The 24,425-nt window shown below is 41.0% G+C and overlaps 1 protein-coding gene across 1 annotated transcript in view; it reads left to right on the plus strand.

The window, feature by feature from the left end:
- Positions 1 to 22,040: 22,040 nt before the first annotated feature.
- Positions 22,041 to 24,425, plus strand: part of fbln2 (fibulin 2) — a 72,944-nt gene continuing 70,559 nt past the window's right edge. Inside the window, exon 1 of the mRNA XM_020632746.3 lies at positions 22,041 to 22,248. The gene's annotated coding sequence lies outside the window, so the exon portion shown is untranslated. The remainder of the gene's footprint in view (positions 22,249 to 24,425) is intronic.

Genomic DNA, 24,425 nt, shown 5'->3' on the forward strand with positions numbered 1-24,425 from the left:
ACAAAGCAGCGGGGACAATTTGGGGTTATTTATGTTGCTCAAGGACACATCGGACATGTGGCTGCAGAGGCTGGAACCCCTGTCCTTCCGGTTGAGACGCTAGTCACAGCCACCTCAACCATAACCATATTTAACTCTTTTATCCAACCATATTTCATGGGGCAAAATAAGCAGCTTTTCTCTTAGGCTGGGCATACTCTGTACAGTTGCATGAATGTTGTGGAATGTCATCTCACACTGTACGATTGTATTGTTTACAACACACAACCACAGTGCATGACTTATGTGTTCACGCAGCACATGTTAAATTGGTACGGACCATTGACATTTGTCAATAAAGTTTAATTTGTAAACAGATGAAAGTTGAAGTCAGTTCTATGTGTATTTCAGTTGTCTGATACATGGTTCAAAATACCAATGTTGTCAAAAATGCTCTCACTCTCTCACACATGCAGTTAGAAACACCAACAAATTCAAGCTAACTAGCAAATAGTCTGCTAACTAAGCTAACTAGTCAGCAGCTATTTACTGGCAACATTTCTCTTGTTCAAATCTTTTGTGATATGAAGGGAAAGACGTCAAACAGACATGCTTGCAGTTGCCTTGGTGATTGCCTTTTTGCACAGGCACAGTCAGGTTAAAGCGTCCTAAAGTTTGGAAATTAGCTCCTAGATCCTCTGCTTCAACTTTGCAGTGTATGCAGTTGTCCAAAATTTCAAATAAGCCAGAAAATGATCTGCAACGCACAGTGTATGCCCTGCCTTACTTAGCCCACTGTTGAATGTACAGTAGATGTGAACTCACACGATCCCTAACCAAAAGGTGCCTGCGGCTCACACAACCCTCTGTTGTATGTGATCTGAGGATGTAGTCATTGATAAGATGTATTCCACTACACATCTTCTCCATTAAATCGTATGGGCAATGAAAGCCATAGCATTCACGTAAAAATACAGGTGCATTTGTGTGTGTCGTGTACAGGGGCTTCAACTAATAGAGCCAATGACCCCTTGTACTCAGATGATCACCCTGTTAAAATCTTACATCCAAACATTCCTTTATCCCCAACTGTTAATATTGGCGCTGGTGAACATTTCGTGGTCTGCTGTCCAAGGCTACAAAATTAAGTAGAAGGAATGTACAGTAACATAATTCTTTTGCTGTGTGCAACTTAATCCATTTCCAAAGGCTAGGCTTTCCCTTTGTACGAGGTAACTGTTCATGAAGTTATGCGTTCCCACCCTTATTTCCACAAAAATAATTAGTTTCAGGAACATTTTCGAAGGTTAGTTCTTGACAAGAGAAAGCTGCCAGAGTGGAGGCCTCTGGAGCTGAAGGACCACACAGGGCACCAGACTGAGCTTTCATCCTTCAATCTACCATCAGCCACAGAGACGTGGCCCTCTGCCTGGATACAAGTAGAGCAATAATCAATCAAGCTGTTGACTTATCACACCAAGACACTCTCTGTCTTTTCATGGAAATGAATGTTTCTTCTGAGAGAATCCCCTTATTCTGTCTGAGGGAATTCTTGCATTTCTTTCCTTAAAGTAGTTGCATGGGTATATTTCCAAACAGCAGTAAAAGTGTTTAAACAATCTGACCTTCAAACACCGCAGAAATCATGTGAAGTGATGCATGTGATGATTTTATACCAAAGTATAAAAAAAAACAATGTGCTGTCGAGTTAAGCTTTGTTTGGCAAGCGAACTGACTGCTGTTCAGGAAACAGTTTATATTGTTCGCCGAGGAATGTGCCAACATTTTGGATAATTTGTGGACTTTCTGAGAAGTAGAAGAGAAGCTCAATGTTAAATCGATTTATGTTGGCTTAATCGGATAGCCTTGATGCATTGACTAGCGAGCCAATGGACGTAAAACATGGGGAAACATGAAACTTGTATCAAAATGTAAAGCACAAAAGTGTGTTATGCCAATTAATACACACATTCATCTTCTCCCGTTTATATTATTGTTACTCTCTCAACACATGCCTCAGCCAATCATCACTAAACCGTTTACTGCTAGTTCAAAATGCAGCCGCCAGATTATTAACCCGAACCAACCGTCGTTCCCACATCTCCCCCGTTCTTGCCTCCTTTCATTGGCTTCCAGTAAAATTCAGAATCCACTCCAAAATCCTGTTACTTACATACTGTCATGATTTGGTCTATTTCAGTTTTGTTTTTCAGTGTTTAGTGTTTCTTTATGTTCTAGTGTGTTTTGTTCATTCTTGAGTTCTGTGTGTCTTCAGTGTTTCATGTATGTATTTTGTAGTTGTCCTCAGTGTTTCTTGTCTTGTGTTCATTCCTTCCTTTGTGTGTTTCCCTCCAGTGTGATTGCCCTCATTGTCTTCACCTGTGTCGTTAGTCTCACCTGTGTTTGATTAACCCTGTGTCTATTTAGTCTCAGTGTTTCTTCCCTTCTGTGTCACTTCATTGTATGTCGTTTGTCGGTTGTAGTATGTCAGTTTACTCGTGGCTCCTTGTTTTCTCCGGATTGGATTTCTGAAGTGAGTTTTTGTTTGCCTTTTTGTTTAATTAAATATTTTTTGGTAATTCTGGATCGGGGTCCTCCCCTTAGTTTTCTCGATCTGTGACACATACTAAGTATTGCATGACCTCGCCCCCAGCTATGTTTCTGACCTCCTGGTACCATATCCCACGCCGCGTCTACTCGTATCATCTAATATTGACCTACTTTCCATCCCTCGCTCTAATTATAAAACAGAAGGCGATCGTTCCTTCGCTGTTTAAGACCCAACTCTTTGGAATCAAACCTCACACACCTTCAGATCAGCAGAATCTTTCGACACTTTCAAGAAGCATCTGAAAAAAAACTCCTCCCCTTCGTAATATTTCCGTTCTTAATGTGCCTTGAGTACATTTAAAAAATTTAACTTCTGCGGTGGATTTCAAAGAGACCGTATGACAGCGTGCTAGTTCAGCTAACAGGCTGCTAACTAGCTAACAGGCTATTTGCTTCGATTCAAAATTAGCCTAGCTTCCATGGCTTCAGGTAAGCTTCTATCAGGTTTCTATTGCTCTGTAAAGACCTGTACTTACTTGCACTTGACACTAGGAGGCATCATCCATATATTTACGGCTCTATGGACACCAGTCACATACGGAAGTGGAAACAAGTTGTAAGGTAACAATGTCTTGTCCTCAATATGCATGCCTATGAAAAGATTCATGAATTAAGATTTTAGCTTTTTAGATCAATGAAATGGACTTGTTTAACCAACAAATTTAAATTAGAGTTAATATCTCAAATCAAGAAGAGCAATTTATATCAATCTTATAATTTTTTTGCCCTTTTCCCTGTTGCAGATTTTCTTGTATGTAGGTAATGTCAGAACATGGCATCCCTGATCCCAGCTTAGAGTTTACATGTGAAACATTATTGTGAGAGATTGGAGACAAATGTCATGAAACCCAATACCAGACATTTGATTTGTTATTTCAGAGGTCTGAAGATGCTTCTAATTTGGTGTTTACTACCTGTTGGATCTTTAACGTAAGCCATATAGCTCTTTGTTTTGATTTTAGTAGCGAAGCCTGAATAACTAGAGAAAATGAGAGAACTAAATCGAATGAAAGGCAGGTTGTTCATCTACAGGAGACAAGAAGGGAGGGTATCTGGGTCCAAGAGGTTGATTACCTGACCCATTAAAAGTGTTCCTCTGGGGGAACCGGCTGCTCGTGCTGTGTGGACTACAGAGAAGTCATGTTCCAGCCCTCATTTGATCGGCCTGCCGTTGGGACTAGGATGGGAGCCAGGCATTTTCATTCATCCACCTCAGACAAAAGCTGTCTGGGAAGTCTCTGAAACAGCCACGGACGTTTGGAGAAACCGCTGTCCACATCCAAGCTGCCACAGGCAATTAGAAGGAAAGGAAAGGGAAAACAAAAAGTCTTAACAAGGCATGGTTTGGTGAGTCTGTTGAGTTTCTGCGGGCTCCATATACTTTATTACTGTTCGACTGCATGAGGCTGTATGATCCTGCATGACAGAGTGCAGTTATCCTGTTCATAAATAAAGGTTGCAAGGATTTTTCTTAACTCACAAAGAAAGCACATCTGTTTCACAATATTCCTGCATGTAGAAGTAGATGAAGTTGGTTTAAAGTTCATACACAGTGTGGATTTTTATTCAGATTCTTGACCATACCGTCATTGCTTAAAGGTCACATATCAAGTCCTTTTCAACAGGTTTAAATAAGTCTCAGAGCTCCCCAAAACATGACTGTGAAGTTTCTTTCCAAAATCCACTGTGATCCTGTATTTGATCATGTCTATAAACCCCTCTATATTCAGCCCTGCTCTGAACAGGCTGTCTGTAGCTTTAAATGTAAATGAGCTGTGTCTGACCACTCCCCCTCTCTGGAAGGACTTTGGTGACTTGTGCTTTCTCGCACCATGCCTGATTGTTTACGGTGAGAAGGCAGACTCATAAGACAGAACACCTAGCTGCGGGAGTGCCACCCACCTAGGGGAGGGGCTACTGCACTTTGTGATGTCACAAAGGGAAAATCTACAAACGGCCTGTTTGAGCCATAGACTGTAAATAATTGTGGATGAAGCCTAAGTGATGTCACCCATCTGTTACTTCAAGGGGTTTTGTGGTTACATTGATGGCTGTAGCCATGCTGGAAATGCTGTCTCACCCCAACTTTCAGTGAACCTAACGACAAGCTGAGAGCTGGAGCTGAGGCGGGTTTTAAGCCTCTTGACAAACTGTTACATTGCGACCACCCGGCACTCAGGTCAGCTACGTGCCTGATTGTGAATAACGCTAATGCTTTATAAAATTAAAACTGATGAGTTATCAAAAGAATCACTCCCCCTACAATGTGTGCCAGTTGAGACATAAGTGATTCATATCTGTTTTTGTTTTTGAACCAGGCTGTAAACATGTTAATTTATGCTCTAAAAGGAGCTTTTTTTGAATGGGTGTGACTTCTCATGCTTCTGCAGCCGGTCTCAATTGGACACTTGACAAACTGCAGGGGTTTTGCACTTCTGCATTGGCTTCATTTTCAGTACCGGAGGTTGCCATTTGGTTTGAGAACACATTTTTCTGAAAAGTGTAGCAGACAAAAGACGGCCAGGATGGACTTCTCTTCATTATTTGGGGGTTTGTAGACGGACTAGGGACACATCAGTGTTCGAAAAAAAAACACAAAGTGTATTTTTGCATAACATTTGACCTTAAATGTCATATCTGTAACACACTTCGATGAATAATTGTTCCCAAGAAAGCATCCACCATGCAGCCAAAACTCATGAATTCCACTTTTATCTTTGCTTCCATTCAGCCTGTAGCTGAGCGTCTGCTCTAACTCTCCTCTTGCCGCATTTTGATTGATTTACATATTTGCATGCAAGGAGAAAAATCCTGTTTTGAATTTGGGATGTTTTTCTTTTATGGTTAATGTTTTACATGATGGCACATCAAGAAATGAGCCAAACACATCCAGATGGTGCCGCCTGCAGTGTCACTAAACTCCTGTTGCTGCTACCTCAAAACATCTGTGTCAAGATATTTGAAAAGACAAAAGAGAGAGATCTGGTAGAATTCAAGCAATATACGTCAGTACTTAGAAATGAGCTGTAGCAGGGCTCGGGGTTAAATGTTGTTTTATGTTCAGTTGAATAAATGCTAATATCAGGGGATTATTTCAATTTCTAAGGAATTTGAAACAAAAGTGAAAATACATTTGACTGGCTCAAAGTTGAAATGGGCAGACTAAATTTTGATGAATAACATCAAGAAACAAAGTACAGTGACTTTGTCTTTACTTTGAAAATTTAAATATTTATTATACAAACCATAAATAGGATCATATACAAGACAACAACAGCTGATGTGATATTTTGGGACTTTTATTTTTCCTGAAGTATTGAAAAAACACAAAATGAATTGAGTGACCTACCCACTGCATCAAGTATTCATAATATTAACCTTTCAAAAGCATGCATCACAAAGTAATTTACAAAGTAGATCAACACAGGTTAGGCACAAAAGAACAAGATACAGTACAAAAACCAAAGCAAAAACAATATGCATGACAGATTAAGAAGTAAAACTAATAAATGGGTCAACAGTGTCCAGAGGTTTTAAACCCAATGGGAAAGAGTTCCAACACATTGGAGCTCAGACCTCAAATGAACAGTCTCCTTTGGTCTTCAGCCTCGAGGGTGGGACGACCAACAAACTCTGATTAGAGGACCTCCAGAGACTGATTACCTCTCCTTTAACTAGCATGTCAGGTTGATGTGTATTATTTTTCCTGAAGTTGTTTGCAGAGAAGCTGAAGTTCTGCCTTAATTCCAAATCTTTGCCTGTGTCTAGACTGATCCAAAGTAAGGTGGAATAACATTTCTAACATGTTGACCAACAATCGTTTGGCTTCAGAACGCCTCATCAGAAATGAATGGGTGACATCATACAAAGATTGCGTCCAAGGTCAATAAAACAAGTCTTAAAAAGTTTTATTTTGTCTTATCAGTCCACAGTGCATTATCTGTGCATGTCTGAAAAATGCATTATTAGGCTGCATTCCTTATGAGAAGCCTTGAGAATCATTATAACATACCAAACTGAACTTAACTTAAGGTGTAGTTATCTTGAAAGTAGTCAATTATATATTAAGAAAATAGTATGGGGCACTGGTAGCTAAGTCAATTGTATGAGCTCCATGCACAGAGGCTGTCCAATCCTGACCCCACATTTCCTGTCTCTTTATAACATTTCCATCAAGTGGACTGATACTTAGTAGATAGTGAAGAGCATATGAGGCAATGTCTGGAAGCTAGTTCAGGCAGACAGCTCAAGCTGCGATGATTTCACACTTCACTTCGCATCATTCTCCACAATCACCTGACAACACCTCCTTCCAATTAGCCGTAAGATTTACAGTCTCTCCCTCTGCTCTTTCATTGCCTGCTCTGACCTGCACTAGTACTGCACTCTTGCTCAGCCCCATCGCCATCCCAGCATCCACCTGTAGGCTCTGACTGGGGGGGGTTAAGATATCAACCCACCACTCTTAAAATGTTTGTATGTAAAATAAAACTGCAAGGAGGGATGAGGTCTGAGTAGACGCCAAACACAAACCACGTTCTGCTGCTACAATATAAATTCAAACAAATACAAACATGACTGAAATGAAATAATAACAATCACTGCCAATACAGTTCCTGCAAGCTTCTCACTGTGCAGATATCTGATTTCTCTGCTCTGCTTCCTAACTTGTCACTTTATATTGATATCCTGTTAGCCTGGAAACTGAAGTGAGACTAAATGAAAGCTTGATTGGACCGCTGATTCAGGATACTGTTTATAAATAGAAGAAGGTCAGGGGGGCTTTCATTTCTAAGTGTTCTTGACTATGACAGAGGTGCCTAATTTAAAGTCATGATGTTATAATTGAAGAACAACAGTGACATTTCTAAGAAATTGAGTTTCCTTCTATTTCTACCCATATACCCCATATCATCTGTCTTTTTCTACCGCCCATAGAGGAATACAGAAGGGATTTAATATCAGAGCCGGCGTGGTCCTGACTCAGCTGTCTTACTGTCCCTGCAGTGAAACCATAAACCAGCGCATGCCCCCTGCTGTTTCTGCCGTCTTTGAAAAATCTCCCATATTGGCTAGAATAAAGGGACAGTCGGGGACTCTTACCAGGGTTATCAAAGTCAGTGCTGATGCATGAATACATTTAAGAAAGAGATCAAATGTGAAAGCATGTGCTTTTGTCCTGAAAATGAATGTCTCAAACACTTCTATGTCTTTGTAGAGTGCTCCCTTAGGTGTTTCAACTTCCCTTTGTGGCACATTTCCCTGATGCATCAAAACTTCTCATATATCACAGAGAGAGAGCGAGAGAGAGCGAGAGAGAGCGAGAGAGAGAGCGCAGGTTAAATGTCTCTAAAGTTTTAGTTGAAGAAAAAGTTGCAAATGGCCTGTGTGTTGTTATACTGAAGCAGTCTTTCAAGGGGGAGGGGGGGGGGGGGCATTTCTGTAGGGACAATAGCACCAGGAGAAAAACATCTACAGACTTGCTGCATGTCTCAGCTTTCAACTCGAAACCTGAAGAAAAGAAAGCGCTCAGTCTGCAGGGAGAGCAGGAAGTTGTGGGACACTGATTAGCTGCTGAGACAGATGGTGCTAGCTGTGTTTCCAGTGCAATCCTGCAGACTGCCCACAGCTTCAGCTCCCAGGAGCCTCAGAGGGGCTCTGGATCACATGAGATGTACAATGAAAACACACCACGAGGCAATTTCCTCACTTCCATTAAAAAAAAAAAAAAATCAGAAACAGTTCTGGAACCCACCTTTAGGGCCTGTACAACATTAAAAAAAAGACTTCAATAACTCTGATTTTCCACACTTCTGAAGCTAAGGTAACATATTTTCCTGATCAGAGGCCTCACCAGGCCTTAGGGCAGCACTGTACCATCTCAGGGGGGAAGGATTCATTCAACATATGCTTCAACACTGTTAACCAATAAGATTTGTGTAAAGAAAATCTCAGAGCCTTTACTGTTCTGGATCATCCTTTTACAGAGGGAGATATTCTAGATCAGGAACGACCCTGCATGAGGCCAGGTTTCATCGGATGGACGCTTCAGCTTTGGACGCTTCAGCAAAAAATAAATACATTGAAAATGTTTTTTAAAATAAATCACAGAATCAATCAATTAATCATTATTACTTATATAGCGCTAATTCATAACAAGTGTTAACTCGAGATGCTTTTTCCTTTGTGTTCCTCATGTTCCTGTTGTCTAGACTTACTTGCCGCTGAGGTGGAGGTCGGAGCAGGCCGACACAGTCCGATGGTGGTTGATGGGCGTCTGCCGGTGGTTGGGACGACACAGTCTGATGGTGGAGGCTGGGCTTTGTGTGCTGGTTGAGGGACAACAGTTGGACGGTGGAGAATGGGTGTCGGGCGGTGGTTGAGGGACGACACAGTCCGACACAATCTGATGGGCGTCGGTGGTGGTTTGGACGACACAGTCTGATGGTGGAGGTTGGGCGTTGTGTGCTGGTTGAGGGACGACACAGTCTGATGGTGGAGGCTGGGCGTTGTGTGCTGGTTGAGGGACGACACAGTCTGATGGTGGAGGCTGGGCGTTGTGTGCTGGTTGAGGGACGACACAGTCTGATGGTGGAGGCTGGGCGTTGTGTGCTGGTTGAGGGACGACACAGTCTGATGGTGGAGGCTGGGCGTCAGGGACGTCGGGTGGTAGAACACCACACCTCTGAATTAAATGGTCTTGTAAATGAAGGTATTAGACGACAACTGGACCCAAATTGTTTCAAATTGAATTCAAGTCAACTTGAAAAGCACATTTTAAAAACAAAAGGCTGACCAACTTTACAGAGTTAAAAGGTTTAAACATGTATCATGAATTCATTTCAAAATAATACAAACTATTGTGTTAAAACAAGATAAAAATCTTAAGTAGTTCTAAAACTCTCTCATTGTGAAGGGAAAGCCAAAAAGAAGAGAGAAGTCTTCAGCATTGATTAAAAACACTCGAGGGGAGAGTTCAGTGAGCTTCAAGCAAACTACTCTTTATTAGAACAAAATGTTGCCTCAACTGACAAAAGGTTTTGTACCTGACCTTCATCAATACTCTCCAGGCTCCTGGATGAAGATGTGATGAGTCATAAAATAGATTTACAGTGTTTTAGTCTCTGCTTAGATTCTCTCCAAAAGAAACAGTTGTCTCGTGTTTGCACCACTCATCAATGACTGTGTGAAGTGGGTGATTCTCGGATTGGGAAAGTTACAAAAAATTTGACCATTTCCCCTCTGTTATATTTTAATACTAAGGATTAGACTGATGTGCTGAAATAAGTTTTCTTCACTGAAAAAAACGGTAAGAATAAGGGTCTCTCAGTGTGTGTTGCTTAGTGTGAATCTATATTTGTTATTAAAGTTCAAATGTGTTACATCTATAGCTTGTGCAGTACAGTGGAACATTGCAGTTTTTTTCAAGTGGAAACCTCCAGCACTGAAAAATGAAGCCAATTCAGAAGAGCAAAAAAACTGCAGTTCCTTGAGTGTCCACTTCAGGCTGTCTGCAAAAGCAAATAAATCCCAATTGGTTCCCTCGTTTAAATGCTCATTTTGACAGAAATAAACATCCTAACAGCCTCCCGGTGTCTCTAGTTTAGTTCTTTATTGGTAAAAATGGGGGTAATTTATTATCTTTTTAAACAAAGTCTGTAAACTGAATGGGGCAAATGGAAAAACATACAATTGCAGCTGCAAGTTCAAACCTTGCTTGTGTGTTTGAATAACCTCGGTTACCCCTGTGCTGTCATCAGTCCTCTCCCAACAGAACAAGCAGTTTCAATAATACAGGAGTCCCTGGAAAAGCCTCCTCAATAATCTGGTGCTGAAACGCACACACACTACTGTTGAGACTGTGGGTTTCCTTTAGGCCAGCGTTCAGCCTTTAATGAGCCCAGACCTCGTTATTTGTGAATTTTATTGGGTGATTCTTTGTACAAATGTAGACTGCGATTTGTGAGCTTTTACAGCCAATCCATAATGCGTTTAAATCGTCCAAGATTCTCAAGTGTTGCCAAGCCGGCTCTGCCAACTATAGTGACATAATATGAGGGATGAATAAAACTCTCCTCGTAATCTAACCCACAGTTGGCACTTTGCTTCCAATTTAAAGGACGCTCATGGGCCATTTACAGTATACGAGGCCCAGAAGAAATACTGATGTCTTTGTACGTTTGTGAGTCACCCTGGTGCAAACAGTTATTGGTATTCATAATGTGTAATCATCTTAAATTGAATGAGAGAAATCTGTTTGGAATCCAAATCTGTTCAGATAAGTCTATTTAATCATTCTCTTTGGGTTATTGATTAAAACTGAAAGGGTCTAGTTAGTAGTTTGACCGGCTAGTTCAGCCGACTTACTGTTTGTGACATGCAGATCATAGGGAAAGACAAAAAGCATAGGTACATTTTTTTTGGGCCATTTTTTTCCTTTATTGGATAGAACAGCTGAAGAGGGACAAGACATGTTAGGAGGAGAGAATAGGGGATGAAATGCAGGAAGGGTCGAGGTCGGATTTTCACCCACGGCCGCTACAACGACGCCTCTGTACACAGGGCGCACGACATAACCACGAGGCTACACAGCGCCCCAAAAAATTAAACATAGGATTTCAGAAATAGAATGAAATAGATGAATATTAAAGAACATGAGAAACTTATTTGACTTTAAATTCAGTCACATCTGAAACAAAAATTCTAATCACAGTCTGTGTGGCACTTTTATCATTCTCTAATTCATCATTATCTCTGATGCAACTGGACATCAATTAACTTACACAAACTACTATACAAAATAGAGGCTCCTTCTCTTGAACTTTCCTGAGAATCATGACGTTTTAAAGTTTGTATACAATATAAAAGTCCTCCCATAATACCCATAGATAGACCCACAGAATCAGGGATTGCTGGCAGCAAGTTCAGCATATTTTTAATAGAACAAGTTTTATCCAAATGTTAACAAGCACAGGTTTTAGTTCAGTCAGGGACACTCTTGACATAAATTTCACCAATTGATTGGACAATGGGAATCAGATTTTCTTGGTGTTGAAGGCTCTGCTCAGAGGATGCTCCCTGGGTTAGCTGAGCAGCAGCCGGGGTGGTGGTGGAGGCAAAGCTTTGCCAGCAGCAGCAGTGTGAGCAGCATGGGTGTAGCAGAGATCAGTCAGACTGAAGTGGTGTTTAAATGGACCGCCTCGATGTGAGAATGAGCTGTGATTGGTGCATATGTGATCGAACCAATGATTCAATATGATGAATGTCAGCTGATTACAGCTGGGTCGTAGGACTATCGTGTCCTGCATGAACTAATGCAGGGCTTCATTTATAGCCAGCAGTGTCATTTACTGTATCTCCTTTTACAATGCACGTTGATATAGCATTTGTATAAGAAGGAGCATTCTGCAGCTTTAGTGTCAATGCAAATACATCACTTATCCAAAATCAAAAGAGAAAACAGAAAAGAAAGCTGCTGAAAATGAAAAAGTGATCAGCAGACAGCCGTCACAAAGTGCAACAGGAAAATGCTTCACATCCAGTCATCACGACAGACGTTTTCCTGGCCACTAGGGGGAGCACTAAGTGGAGCAACACACATTGACTTGGATGAGGTTCATTTATATCAGACCACAAATGAGACAAGTAAAACGGAAACACGGTATGTTGGTTTATTATTTCTGGAGGCTGGGTTTCACTTACATCACCATTAATGTATAACTTATACAAAAACACAACTTTTTTTATTAATATATTTATTTAGTCGTTTACAGATTTTCTTGAAACTTGATTAAGATTTTATGTTTTCTGATTTTCCTTTATCAGCTGCTCTGCTTCAACTCTCAGGCATTTACGGACTGCTTATGACAGATTACCAGAGTCATGGCTAACTGCTGTTTGCTCATTTGTTTGTGGGGGATCCTTCCTGTATTTAGATGCTGGCTCATCACCAAAATCAGAGTGGGGCAAGTGAGCAATGGAAACAGCCTCAACAGTCGTGTGTACACAGACATAAGGCCGAACACAGCTTTTGAGAATGATGCCACGGTGCCTTTAAATGTTGTAATAATTAGAAATGAATATGTCATATCCCCAATCATGTTTATAGAGGCTTTAACTCAGAGTGTATCATGCCTTTCAGATTTATTGGGCCGGTTATGTATTTGCTAATTCTCAAATCATTTTGTAAATAATGATCAGCCGAGCTACCTCACAGATACACAAAACAATCAGCCAAGTCTTTTTTTATTTCCTCTGCAGCAACAATGTTGCAGAAAAGCAGATGTTCGGCGTTTTATTACCTTATAGCTGAGGACCTCCAAGGATTGCATTATGTCATCATGAAGCTCTTTTGAAGCAAAGACCTCCCCCAACAACCCTTACATGGAATAAATACAATCAGATGGGTTTTTTTTTAGCAGACACCTCATCGCCATTGTTTGCAGTGATGCTTTTATTCAACTTAAAAGACAAAGGCCATGGAAACTTGTTACACTATAAAACTGAACACAGACCATGTTTAGACTTGTCAAATTTACTTAGGCTTGTGGAGCACTTTTCTAGTCTTCTGACGACTCAAAGCGCTTTCACGCTGCAGGTCACACCTACACATTCACACACTGATGGCGGAGGTTACTACTGTATGTACACTGTCCATCAGTAGTTACTAATCTAATCATACACATTAAAGCGTCTTTGAGTATTGAGAAAAGCGCTATTTAGAAAAGCGCTATATAAATCTAATTTAGAATTATTATTATTATTATTCATACGCTGCGCCGAAGCAGAGGGAGCAACTTGGGGTTAAGTGTCTTGCCCGAGTAACTTTGCTAAATGTTGCTCAGTGCTCAAGATGGAACAATGAGTAAGGTCTTGTACCTGCTCTTTTGTAAAGTGTCTTGAGGTAGCATTTGTTATGAATTGGCACAATACAAATAACATAAAGATCGATAGCTGGTGCAACAAGCCACTGATTTGACCTAGTGAGTTTCATTGTAAGACTCTAAAATGTTGCATCATGCATTGTAGGACAGTTTGGGGGAAAGGGACACGCAGAATGCCAAAGAAACTCTTGTGTGTTGCCATCTAGTGCTGTCTTATGTTGGAATGAAGTGAGGGCAACATGACCACTACAATCTAGTGTTATAACATGACTCTGGATGTGAACATCAGCTGCTTAATGTAATTGTTTCTGTCAACAGTTTCAACTGGTTTCCCCCTGCAGACAGAGGTGTCTGTGCTCGAGACTGGCTCGTGCGGATCTGCTGACCAGATGGGAAGAGATCCTTTGCCCTATTTTACACACAATCATTGCTTTCTCCACCGACCTTTAGGGCTACATTTAACAAAAGGCGCACTGTCGACACTCAGCGTGGCTGTTGATTAGGATGGCATTTGCGTAGTACAAAGGCTACTCATTTGAATAGCTGTTGTTATGCTTAAATATTGGGAGGGGGTATGCAAATATATTTTTTTTATCTGTAAAATATAGATTTAAACAATTGGTTGAGGATTTTGTAAACAAAATTTGGGATTTGTTTTTCAAGCAAGATCATATTGGTCATACGTAGCTTGACCAAAATTAATAACTTTTAGCAATCCATCTTTTAATTCAAAGTAAAGGTCAAACTATTATGACATGATGACCTGTTTCACATTGCAGCAAAGCACCTTGCTAAAAGAAGGAACAGATGACTACTCCGGGTGTTTTGGGTTTGTTTTGCATTTTGATTGGCTTTGTCCTTTGGCTTAGCGTTGGCTTCCATCACCACAAAGGAGATGACAACAGACGCAGTGGATGTTCACTTTACTCGGACGGCCATTCATTAGGTTTAAGACAGGAATGCATCTCTCTGTCATCACATGGGGGAGAATCAGCGTTGATACAGCAAGCCTTCAGATGAAGTTCAGACCCACTGGGGTTAAACTGAAGGAACATTTGAGGTAATTTGAAGCTCCATATTTCAGAGTTTTTTAAAGCCTGAAACTTTTCAGCTGTTATGCGTTGCTGTAGAAGGCTGAAGACACGGGGAGCCAATTTGGAGCGATGCATAATTTGGATGCCACCTCCGTATCGAGAAACATCCCCTGGAAACTGAAGCTCCCTGCCGAGCGCCTGCTGATCGCCCATGCATTTTTCATGAAATCAGACGCTGATTAACTGAATGGGTGAAAAATAGTTGCATTCAACAAAACAATCACTCTCTTAACAAGAAACATCTTTTTTTTTTTCAGTTAAAATCTTGGTAGAAATGAAAGTTTCAGTTAAGACAGGGACATAAACTCCATGACTTTATTAGACACACAAAACGACTGTTTTAAACATGACATGATAATTGAAACTACTCAAATAGCCTCTTTGCAATATATAGAAAGATTGGCTAAATATGACCTATATGAAACAAGTCAGTTATTTTTCTGTAAGAAGTGTAAGAAATGCATTGCAGCACTGATTGCAAATACATGACAAATTGCATTAAAAAAAAGTGCCTTGTTAAGTCACATCCAGTAGCAGCTGGTTAGTTGACTTCAGTGCTCCACCTTGAATATAAACATGGAGCATTTCACTCAGGAGGCGATAAGCCACATTTTGCACCAGCAGCAGGTGTTGAATAGCAGACTGGTCCAAACTCAAATCCCAAAGAATTACAATAGTCTGGACATTATGAATGCATGTATAACCCTCTCTAAATTACTTCAGATATCAGTCTTAGCTGACAGACGCTCCATTAAACAATGCAAGAGATCTGCATGTCAATTTTTGACATAGCCTAAGTGACCTCATCCATCTGCAGAGGGGCTTTGGGGTTATATTGATGGCGATCGCCATGCTGGAAATGCTGTCTCTACCTAACTTTCAGCCAACCTAACAACCAACTAAGAGCTGGAGCTAAGGCCCCATATGGTGTGCGGATCGAGACATGAGCTAATCAGACCCTTTTAGTTTTTTGAACCAGGCTGTAAACATGTTCATTTTGCTGTAAAACTGGCTTTTAGAAAGGGGTGTGAATGTGACTTCCCTTGCTTCTGCAGTCAGCCTCAAACAGAAACTCTTTGAACTGCAGGATTTTGCACTTCTTTATCTGCATCATTTGTCAACACCGGAGATTGCCGCCTGGTAAATACCTAAACATCTTTTTTGCTTTTTGGCCATTCTGTTTAAGTCTGTGCAGACACAAAAACTATCGGGGAGATTTAATGTTAACCTTAATTCTGAATGCCACTCTCACTTGTTTATTCCTCAGGAGTCAACAACACACCATTAAAGTCAATCAGTGCAGAGAGAATAAAAGACTTCAGCATCCTGTTGACTGGCGCAGGCAACAATCAGAGCACATGTCTGTCAATGCACCGCTCTCTGCTCCATCTGCTCCGTCCAAACATTCTGCCCTGCCAAACAAAGACATGTCAGCCAGTAACTAAGCAAGCAGGAACACTAAAATAACAAACAGGGCATTATGACAAGTTCTATTTTGCAAAAATACGTTTGGATTGGCTTTCTTTATTATACATGGAAAAGTTTCACTCAGGTTTTGTACAAAAAAAAGGCTCTAGGGCAAAAAATCGATTTAAGCCTTACTCATTCTGACTCATGGAAATCCACCTTTTTAAGTGTTTCGATTCATCTTGGGCCTTAAACCTTGTGTATGTGCAGCCCATTCTCAGATAGAGGTGAAAAGATGTGTGCAGAGGCAAATACAGATGGAACACAGCATGAGTCAGGTCTATATATGGTTCACCTGACCCTTTTAAATATTTGATTTCAGCACATATTATTCCTGTAAAACAGTCTACTGACAGTGCGCTTTGCGTTTGCCTTTAAAAGGGCCCTCGGTTACCTGACCCAGTGTTAAGAGACTCAGGGCAGGGTCGCTCCGTCCCCCACAGCGCCGGGGTAATGGAGATTCCAGAGCTCAACACCACCACCACCCACTTCCCCTTTCTCTGCAGAGTTCATTTTTGTCCTGCAAATCACTCTGTGCAGTGTATCCCACAGATAACCTGCAGACTGAGGCCCACGGGAAGGTCACTCCTCTTCAAGTCTGTGAAACAGAGCACTAGAGGGAGAGTATTTCCTTGTTTTGCAGAGGTATGTTTCAGTGCATTTGGCAAACAGGAATCTGTGAAGCTGTGTATTGATGCTTTGACCGTGTATTCATATCTCCTGTTTATCATAAACTACAGAGGATCTACTTCAAGTATACTTCAGTATCTGCAGGAAATAAGAATGTGCAGCTGAGCTAGTGCCAGAAGTTAATTGCAACATGCTGCACGTATGAGAGCAGTTCACAGACGGGAAGATATTTCCAAAGCTTTTTCATCTCCAGTCCTTCAATGATGGGAAAAAAAATGCTCCCCCAAATATTCTATTTATACTTTCAGTACACATTACCCTCTGAATATTGTTAGTCTGGAAGTAATTTACATTCATTTATGCACCGAAAGTTTTGAGCCAGCGACACACTGACTGAATAAAGAACACTCCAGAAATTAAATATCTCCATTGTGTTTAACTGTACTTTATTTTCCCCTCACATTAAATTTTCCATTCAAGGACAAAACAAAATTCATCACTTAATACTTCAGTGGAGTTTTGACACCACAGAACGCTGCATTTTAAAGAGTCCCATGTTTCTAAAAGCTCATGTTTTACCTTTTGATACACAAGAACAAAAAACAGGATGTGGAGATCATTTGAATGATAAACATTGTAGATGCAGCCAAACAGGATAATGGTGACCTATGTGTGAACTGCTCAGCTAATGGAAGGAGTGTTGTATGTCTTTTAGCTTATGTAATGTGGGGCCTGCAATCCTCGGCGTATTATGCGCTCCATCCTGCCGCTTATGTGTTAATAGCTAGTTAATTCTCTAATCAGAGGAGGCTCACTCTGCATGACATTACAGTGAGGTGTGAATATCAAGAGACTCCCGAGTATGCTTTGACCTAAGTCCCTTTGGAGACCTACTCTGGAATTGTTGGAGCATATGAGATTTGTAAATTATTAACGCAGGAAGAAACACCACATGCAAAATCTGAAAAGAAATTGGAACAACTCTGAGAAGTCCAACCTTAAAAAAACCTTAATTGTCACCTTTACATGTGGCTGACTCTGTTAGTCTTGAGTTAAGCACACATTTATGAAAAATCTCATTTCAGTTTGGTTACTTTTAATGTGTTTAAAGATGTCTTGAGTTGACACAGTTTCTCATAAGCACTGCCATTTGTAGGATAAGCATTAAAGAGAGTTGAGCAATTTTTGTGTGTTCACAAATTAAGTCATGTTTTAAGTGAACCCCAGGAACATGCTTAATTTTTTCAGGAAGCTCAAGAAATAAATAATTAGGTCTTTTTCACAAAAGGATTGCATGACTTTTGCAGCTGCTGAACCTGTGCAAATCAAAATTCACCTTTTTAAGTGCAAGTGTTCCCCAAACTGTGCTGCAGAGCAAGAAGCATCTCGTTGCTCTGTTGCTGTTTTTAGTATCTTTTAATGAGCCATATTGGAGCCATATTGCAGTCATATGGGGGTAAAATTGGAAATCAGGAATTTATGGAAATCAGCATTTTTTCATAAATGATGCGGCGCTAACAGCCATCTGCAGTTTGGGTGAAAAAATGACCGTCTGCTGAGAGTTGGTGCTAACTGCACCGCAGTACTTAAAAGAGATGTCATGTGCCAACTTTCATAATCATAACAGCAATTCCACCTCTGGATGCATTTACAATAAATTATCTTTAAATACAGTCTGAAAAAACTGCTTAGACATTTTTAATGTTCATATAATCAGAGGTTAAATCAGTCCGTGGCAGGCGCTGGCTGGTTCGGCATATATGGGTAGACGTTAGCCAAATGTGTGGACACGGTCTGGTGCCATTATACTAGGCAGGGCAACAGTGGCCTTTACTTGCTCCATCAAGTGAGGAATTTTTTTGTTTTAAGAGTAAAACTCAAATTTTTTGGGACTGGCTTCACAATAAATTGGGAAAAAAAAGTATTCCCTCCCTCCCCAGCTCATCCTCCATCCTCCATCCTCCATCAGCATGAGTGCAGCTCCACATTCAGTCTCACAACACTGAATAACCTTATGGGCCGAGACCCCCCGAAAATTTATGCACACTTTTTGGGATACATATACTTTTTGGTACAATACATTTTTCTGCATCCGCCCCACCCCCACCCCACCCCCCGATGGAATACAGACTAGCTTTCAGCTCAACAGCTCCCGGTGTTTTACTAAGGATCCATTTATTCATTGTTGAATTTGGCAAACAACTTTGCCAAAAACTCTGAAAGGTCATTCTCTTGTTTTACTTTAGTTCCAAACTTTGAATGCCTAAGGCAATAAAAAAAGACTTTTGAGGTCAGACTTCTGAGGTCAATGTTGTTTTTTCTATTGATCATGGCTATGATACAGCTTGTGAACTTGTTCAAAAGAACTTTTTAATGTGCCAGAAATCATTTATTCCAGCTGCTCAAATGATTTCAAGTGATTATCTTCCAGAACATCTATAACATGATCTCACCTTCCTCAAGCTCCAGCTGTTATAGAGAAGGCGTGATATTGATCTAAAAATCAAGCCCAACTTATTCACTTGTTTTTTTCAATTTAAGGTTAAAAATGTTTTTTTTTTAATGTATTAATGTGCTTAGTTTCTTTCTTGGTTCTTATACTGTATGTACAATATGTTTGGCTCAAATCTTTTGAACATTATTAAGTCATTAGTGGCAGCTAACCCCTAAGTGGCACAAGAAACATGATGTCAAATCCATTTGTGAAGCCCCTGCCAAGTCTTTCTTCCATAAATCATCACAAGTGGGACACCAGTGAGTCTTGAGCCAGATGCTCCATGGTGACCCCCACACATGAAGCCTGAGCCCCCCCCCCGTCCCCCCCGTCCCCCCGTACTGTTTCAAAGCCTTGACTGCGTCTGATGGCTCTTCGCGGAGATCACACTGGGATTCTACAAATCTCACCCATGCGTTGTCAAGTCTCTCTTAGTGTTTTACAGCCGAGCTGAGCCTGATCCTGTTATGCACATGCAAAATCCAAGTTTGTTCACTCCACCATGGCAATCCCCCCACCCACTATGATCTTGTTATACTACGCTGTGTATCATCCGTGCGACTTCAGACACAACTGCACTTAACTCCTGGGAGCAGCGCCGTCACGGCCAACTCTATTTTTATATGTAAAAAAAGAAATGGGTACAGTAGATTGAAAATAAAAGCAGTTCCTACAAGCATGTTCTAACACGTCCTTTCACTGACCCAGGGCCCTGAACACTCAGAATGTGAGTCCTCACATTGTTTCTACCTCATCTCTCATGTGTAGCTGAAAGCCGGCCCACTCCCCTGGCAGCAGTTCTTATCTGCAATCAGAGGCGATCTGTTTATCACAGCACCGACCACCACTTCACCCCAGGCTCCTGACAGCTTCTCATTAGGACCTTTATACGGGCTGCTGGGAGGGGTCCAAACTGCTGATCAGGTCACGGCGCTCTAACATGATGAGTGATTACATTCAGGCATCTAGCGAGCCAAATTTTTATTCCAAACAACACTCCAAACACTCTTTGAACTCCAAATTTTACGATGCCCTCCAAAAGGGGGGGGGGAGGGGGCTTTAACTAAAGGAAAGGATGTCTTTAAAAGTGAGAAGTGGTAAAGAAACGGAGCCTTCTGCCATTTGTTGCTGCAGGGTCATGCTCCCTTAAAAAGGAGTGAATGTATGAAAATGACCGAGGATGAATTATTTCTTCACCTTCATGTGAATTCAAAGACATTCTTACTTTAAAGACATGCATCTTTATCCTTCAGGCTACAGGGATCAAACAGGTCATGAAAACAGACAGATTTGGCACATAGCTTATGTCCCCGTGTGAGGCATGGGGTGCAATGTGGACGAGACAGACAGACACACACACACACACACACACACACATACACACCCACACACAGAGACAGACAGACACACACACACACACACACACACACACACACACACACACACACACAGAGAGACAAACAGACAGACAGACACACAGACACACACACACACACACACACAGACACACACACACACAGACACACAGACACACACACACACACACACACACACACACACACACACACACACACACACACAGAGACAAACAGACAGACAGACAGACAGACACACAGACACACAGACACACACACACACACACACACACAGAGACAGACAGACAGACAGACACACACACACACACACACACACACACAGACAAACAGACACACACACACACACACACACACACACAGACAAACAGACAGACACACAGACAAACAGACAGACAAACAGACAGACACACACACACACACAGACAAACAGACAGACACACACACACACACACACACAGACAAACAGACAGACAGACAGACAGACACACACACACACACACAGACAAACAGACAGACAGACAGACAGACAGACAGACACACACACACACAGACAAACAGACACACACACACACACACACACACACACACACAGACAAACAGACAGACAGACAGACAGACAGACAGACAGACAGACAGAAGCCTGGGGAATGATAAAGGTAAGGCTCTCGTTGTTTGAAGGTTACATCCTTCCTCTTTGGAGGTACATGCTAGTTCCTTCAAAACACAGCAGACAACAACAGCCAAAGTTTACCAAGGGGGCTGACAACATGGCTCAACAAGGAAATATAAAAGAGAGCAGCAGCAGAATTACTCAAGTCTTGCAGACCACATCAGTGTGGGCTGATGTTAAAACATGATCACAGCAGCAGACTATTGGTGCTTTAGGGATTTAAAGAAATAAAAAGTGTGGATTTTTGAGCATAAAAAGTATAGCTGTATACTCTCCTCAGGGGTGAAGGAATTTCAAGATGGAAAATGTGCTTAATAACTTTGTTGCTGCAACTTAAGTTCCATATCTTATGTCTGTGCATGATCAATCAATTGATCAATCAATCAATCACTCATCATTTGCATAAAAAGTGTTATCTTGAGACGCTTTACAAAAAAAAGAGCATATGGGATAATTTACAGGATGGATTACTAATTTGTATTTCTCGCGTTCCTGTTCAGACTCAATGATTATTTCTGTTGGTGCTGATGTTGCAGCGGTGTTTTGGAGTGATGCAGAGCAACAAATATGAGAAAATGATGTAATATGAGAAAAAAGGACTGATGTCAACTACAAAGGACTTTATAAAACATGTGTTAAAAAAAAGTTTTAATTAAGATCATGTTTTTTTTTCATCGCTTAGACTCAATCTAACCTGAAATAACAACAATTCTCAAACTTTTTTTTCTCTGAGTCTCAGTAGTCCACCTACCTGTTGTGGGCCGGCTCAGCCAGGAGTCGGGGAAACTTTTTCGTCCCTCCCCCTCCGCCTGCCTGCCTCCCTCCCTGCCTGCCTGCCTGCCTGGTCCCAGCAGATCCTCGACAGTCTAAAAGTTCTCACTTGCGGCGTTTGGAGGACCTGTTGCCAGCTGCTCTCAATAACACGAGATAAATAACCAACCCGGTGTCCATAAACTGCTTCAGTCGTTAAACCGTCCAAAGTTTCCGCAGCTTCTCATCGACTTTCTGTTCGCCTGCTGCACTGTCATCCACTGCTGATGTTGTGGTAAGAATCACCATGTCGCTCATACGGATAACTTTGGCTTTCATTGGCATATTCAACTTTTGTGCAATATTGCAATCAGTGGTTAAGCAGAGGATTCGTTAGTCATTTATCAGGCAGAGGAGGCGACAGGTTGTAACAGTGTTTTTTTTTTACTCAAAACTGACTGAAGAAGTCTCAATTGGTGTTATTTTTTTAATCTAGTCTAATCTTAAATGTTGCACTAAGAATAAAGATTGCATATTGCAATTCGTTGAGCTAAATCCAGGTTGCAATAACAGCATGAAAAGGTCAATGACTTTGGCTGTTTAAGTGAAAAACTCTTGTCAGTGCAGATTTCTTTAACACACAAAAAGTTGTATTATTCTAATAGTGTTAGACTATAGACACACATCTTGATCTGCAATGCAGTGCTGCAAAAAAATCTGAATCATTTTCAAGATATAGTTTTGTTACAGATGTTTCTAATTAAAAATGTGAAGATTGAAAGAATCCCCTCATTGTGGTCATGTTGGCAGAGCAGCATGACATCAGGGAATGTTTAAGGATCAGCTGAGTGTGTGTTTGTGTGTATTTGCATGTGTGTTCAGGGAAACACAGAGAACAAGGAGGAATTCCCCATCCCTCGCTGGACTCTGCATGGGAAACACCTTTAGTAGCCTTTTCTTAGTTTTTCTTTTACAGCCTTGCCAACTTCTAAGACGTGTGGTACAGTGACGGAGCATGTCACTTCCACTGACAGCTCTGCATTAATCATCACTTCTCAGGCCAGAAATGAGCTCAGTTCAGTGACAGTAGGGCTTTGAGTGTGGGCTTGGGCTGTTTTCCCTCCCTATGGGAAACTGTTGTAGGTAAAAACTGTAGCCCTCTTTTCTTTCCTTTGCCATATGCATTGTATTTTGTGGTTCAAACTGTTTGACATTGACTCTGTAAAATATTAAAACCAGCCTTAGGTTTAAAATCATCTGAGAAGCCAGAGGAAAAACAAAACAAAAAAAACCTCATGACAGAGCTAGTCGGCTGTTTTATGACTAAACACAATTATTTAGCATTTCCCTTTTTTGCCATTCCAAAAAAAGTTCAGTTTGAGGACCTAAGATGTGGCGAGTGTGTGAACTATATCCAAACCGTTGAAGTCATCCTCTGGCCCAGGTAGTTGATAACTCAGATCTGAGATGATGAAATGATGGTTAGGTCTTTATTCAGAGCAGATTTACAGACTTCTGACAGCACCATTTGTGACAAATCAGTGTTGAATTCAGCACTTCATAGATACTTCATGAACATCAGGCCAGGAATAGAGCAGGGGCAGTTTGATGTTGGGTGTGTGTGTGCTTACGTTCAAAGGTGACCTACAGAAGTCTTTGCCATGGGAAAATATGCTTTGTGTCTTTGATGATGTAATCGATGTGTCCACAAATATTTTGGCAAAGAGACAAACGTGCATCTTTTAGTGTTGTTCTCAAATCCACAGCAGAACAGTGTGTAGCTGAGGGAATTTGTGTTCAATTTTAGGCATTAATTCGATGAACATCCCGATTGATGATTTATGCAGCTCACTGAAATGAAAACAAACAAAACAAAATCAACCAATGATCTGGCTCCAGGATCCAGCAGTGTTTAAAACTAACCTTTTGTAACGGTGTTTTCACACATGCACAAAACTCCTGAAAAATCAACTTAATATTTCCAGGTGAGCTGCAAGGTTTAAGGCAAAGACTTCATTTTTTTTCTCACTGACCTTACCCACACTATTTTTTTTTGCCAGCCCAGCAACATTTCTGGGTGAAGTCCCACCAGTATGTTCTCTCCCACCCCGTTTGTTTGTAATCTGCCTATCCAAGTACATGTAGCTTTGATATTAAGGAAAGAAAATTAGACGGTCGTTCTCTGTCGCTTTGTCAGCCTTTTTATTTATTTATTTTTTTACTTCATGTCTTGACTCCCCCCGCCCTCATGTCCGACCGGGAAAACTTCACGCTTTGTGTGAAACATGCTAACTAATTAGCCACTCAGGAAGATTTCAGGGGCAGGCTGTACTGAGATTTTCCAGAAAAGTGCATGTGTGAAACAGCTTGTGTCTCAAACAGCAACTCTTATTTAACATCGTTTAGAAGTCAAAAATATAATTCTCACTTTGGTCTCTTCTTAACCGCTTAGGGGAATGTTCTGTCCTTTAA

The sequence above is a fragment of the Labrus bergylta genome, chromosome 5 (assembly GCF_963930695.1).
Source record: "Labrus bergylta chromosome 5, fLabBer1.1, whole genome shotgun sequence".
NCBI lineage: Eukaryota > Metazoa > Chordata > Actinopteri > Labriformes > Labridae > Labrus > Labrus bergylta.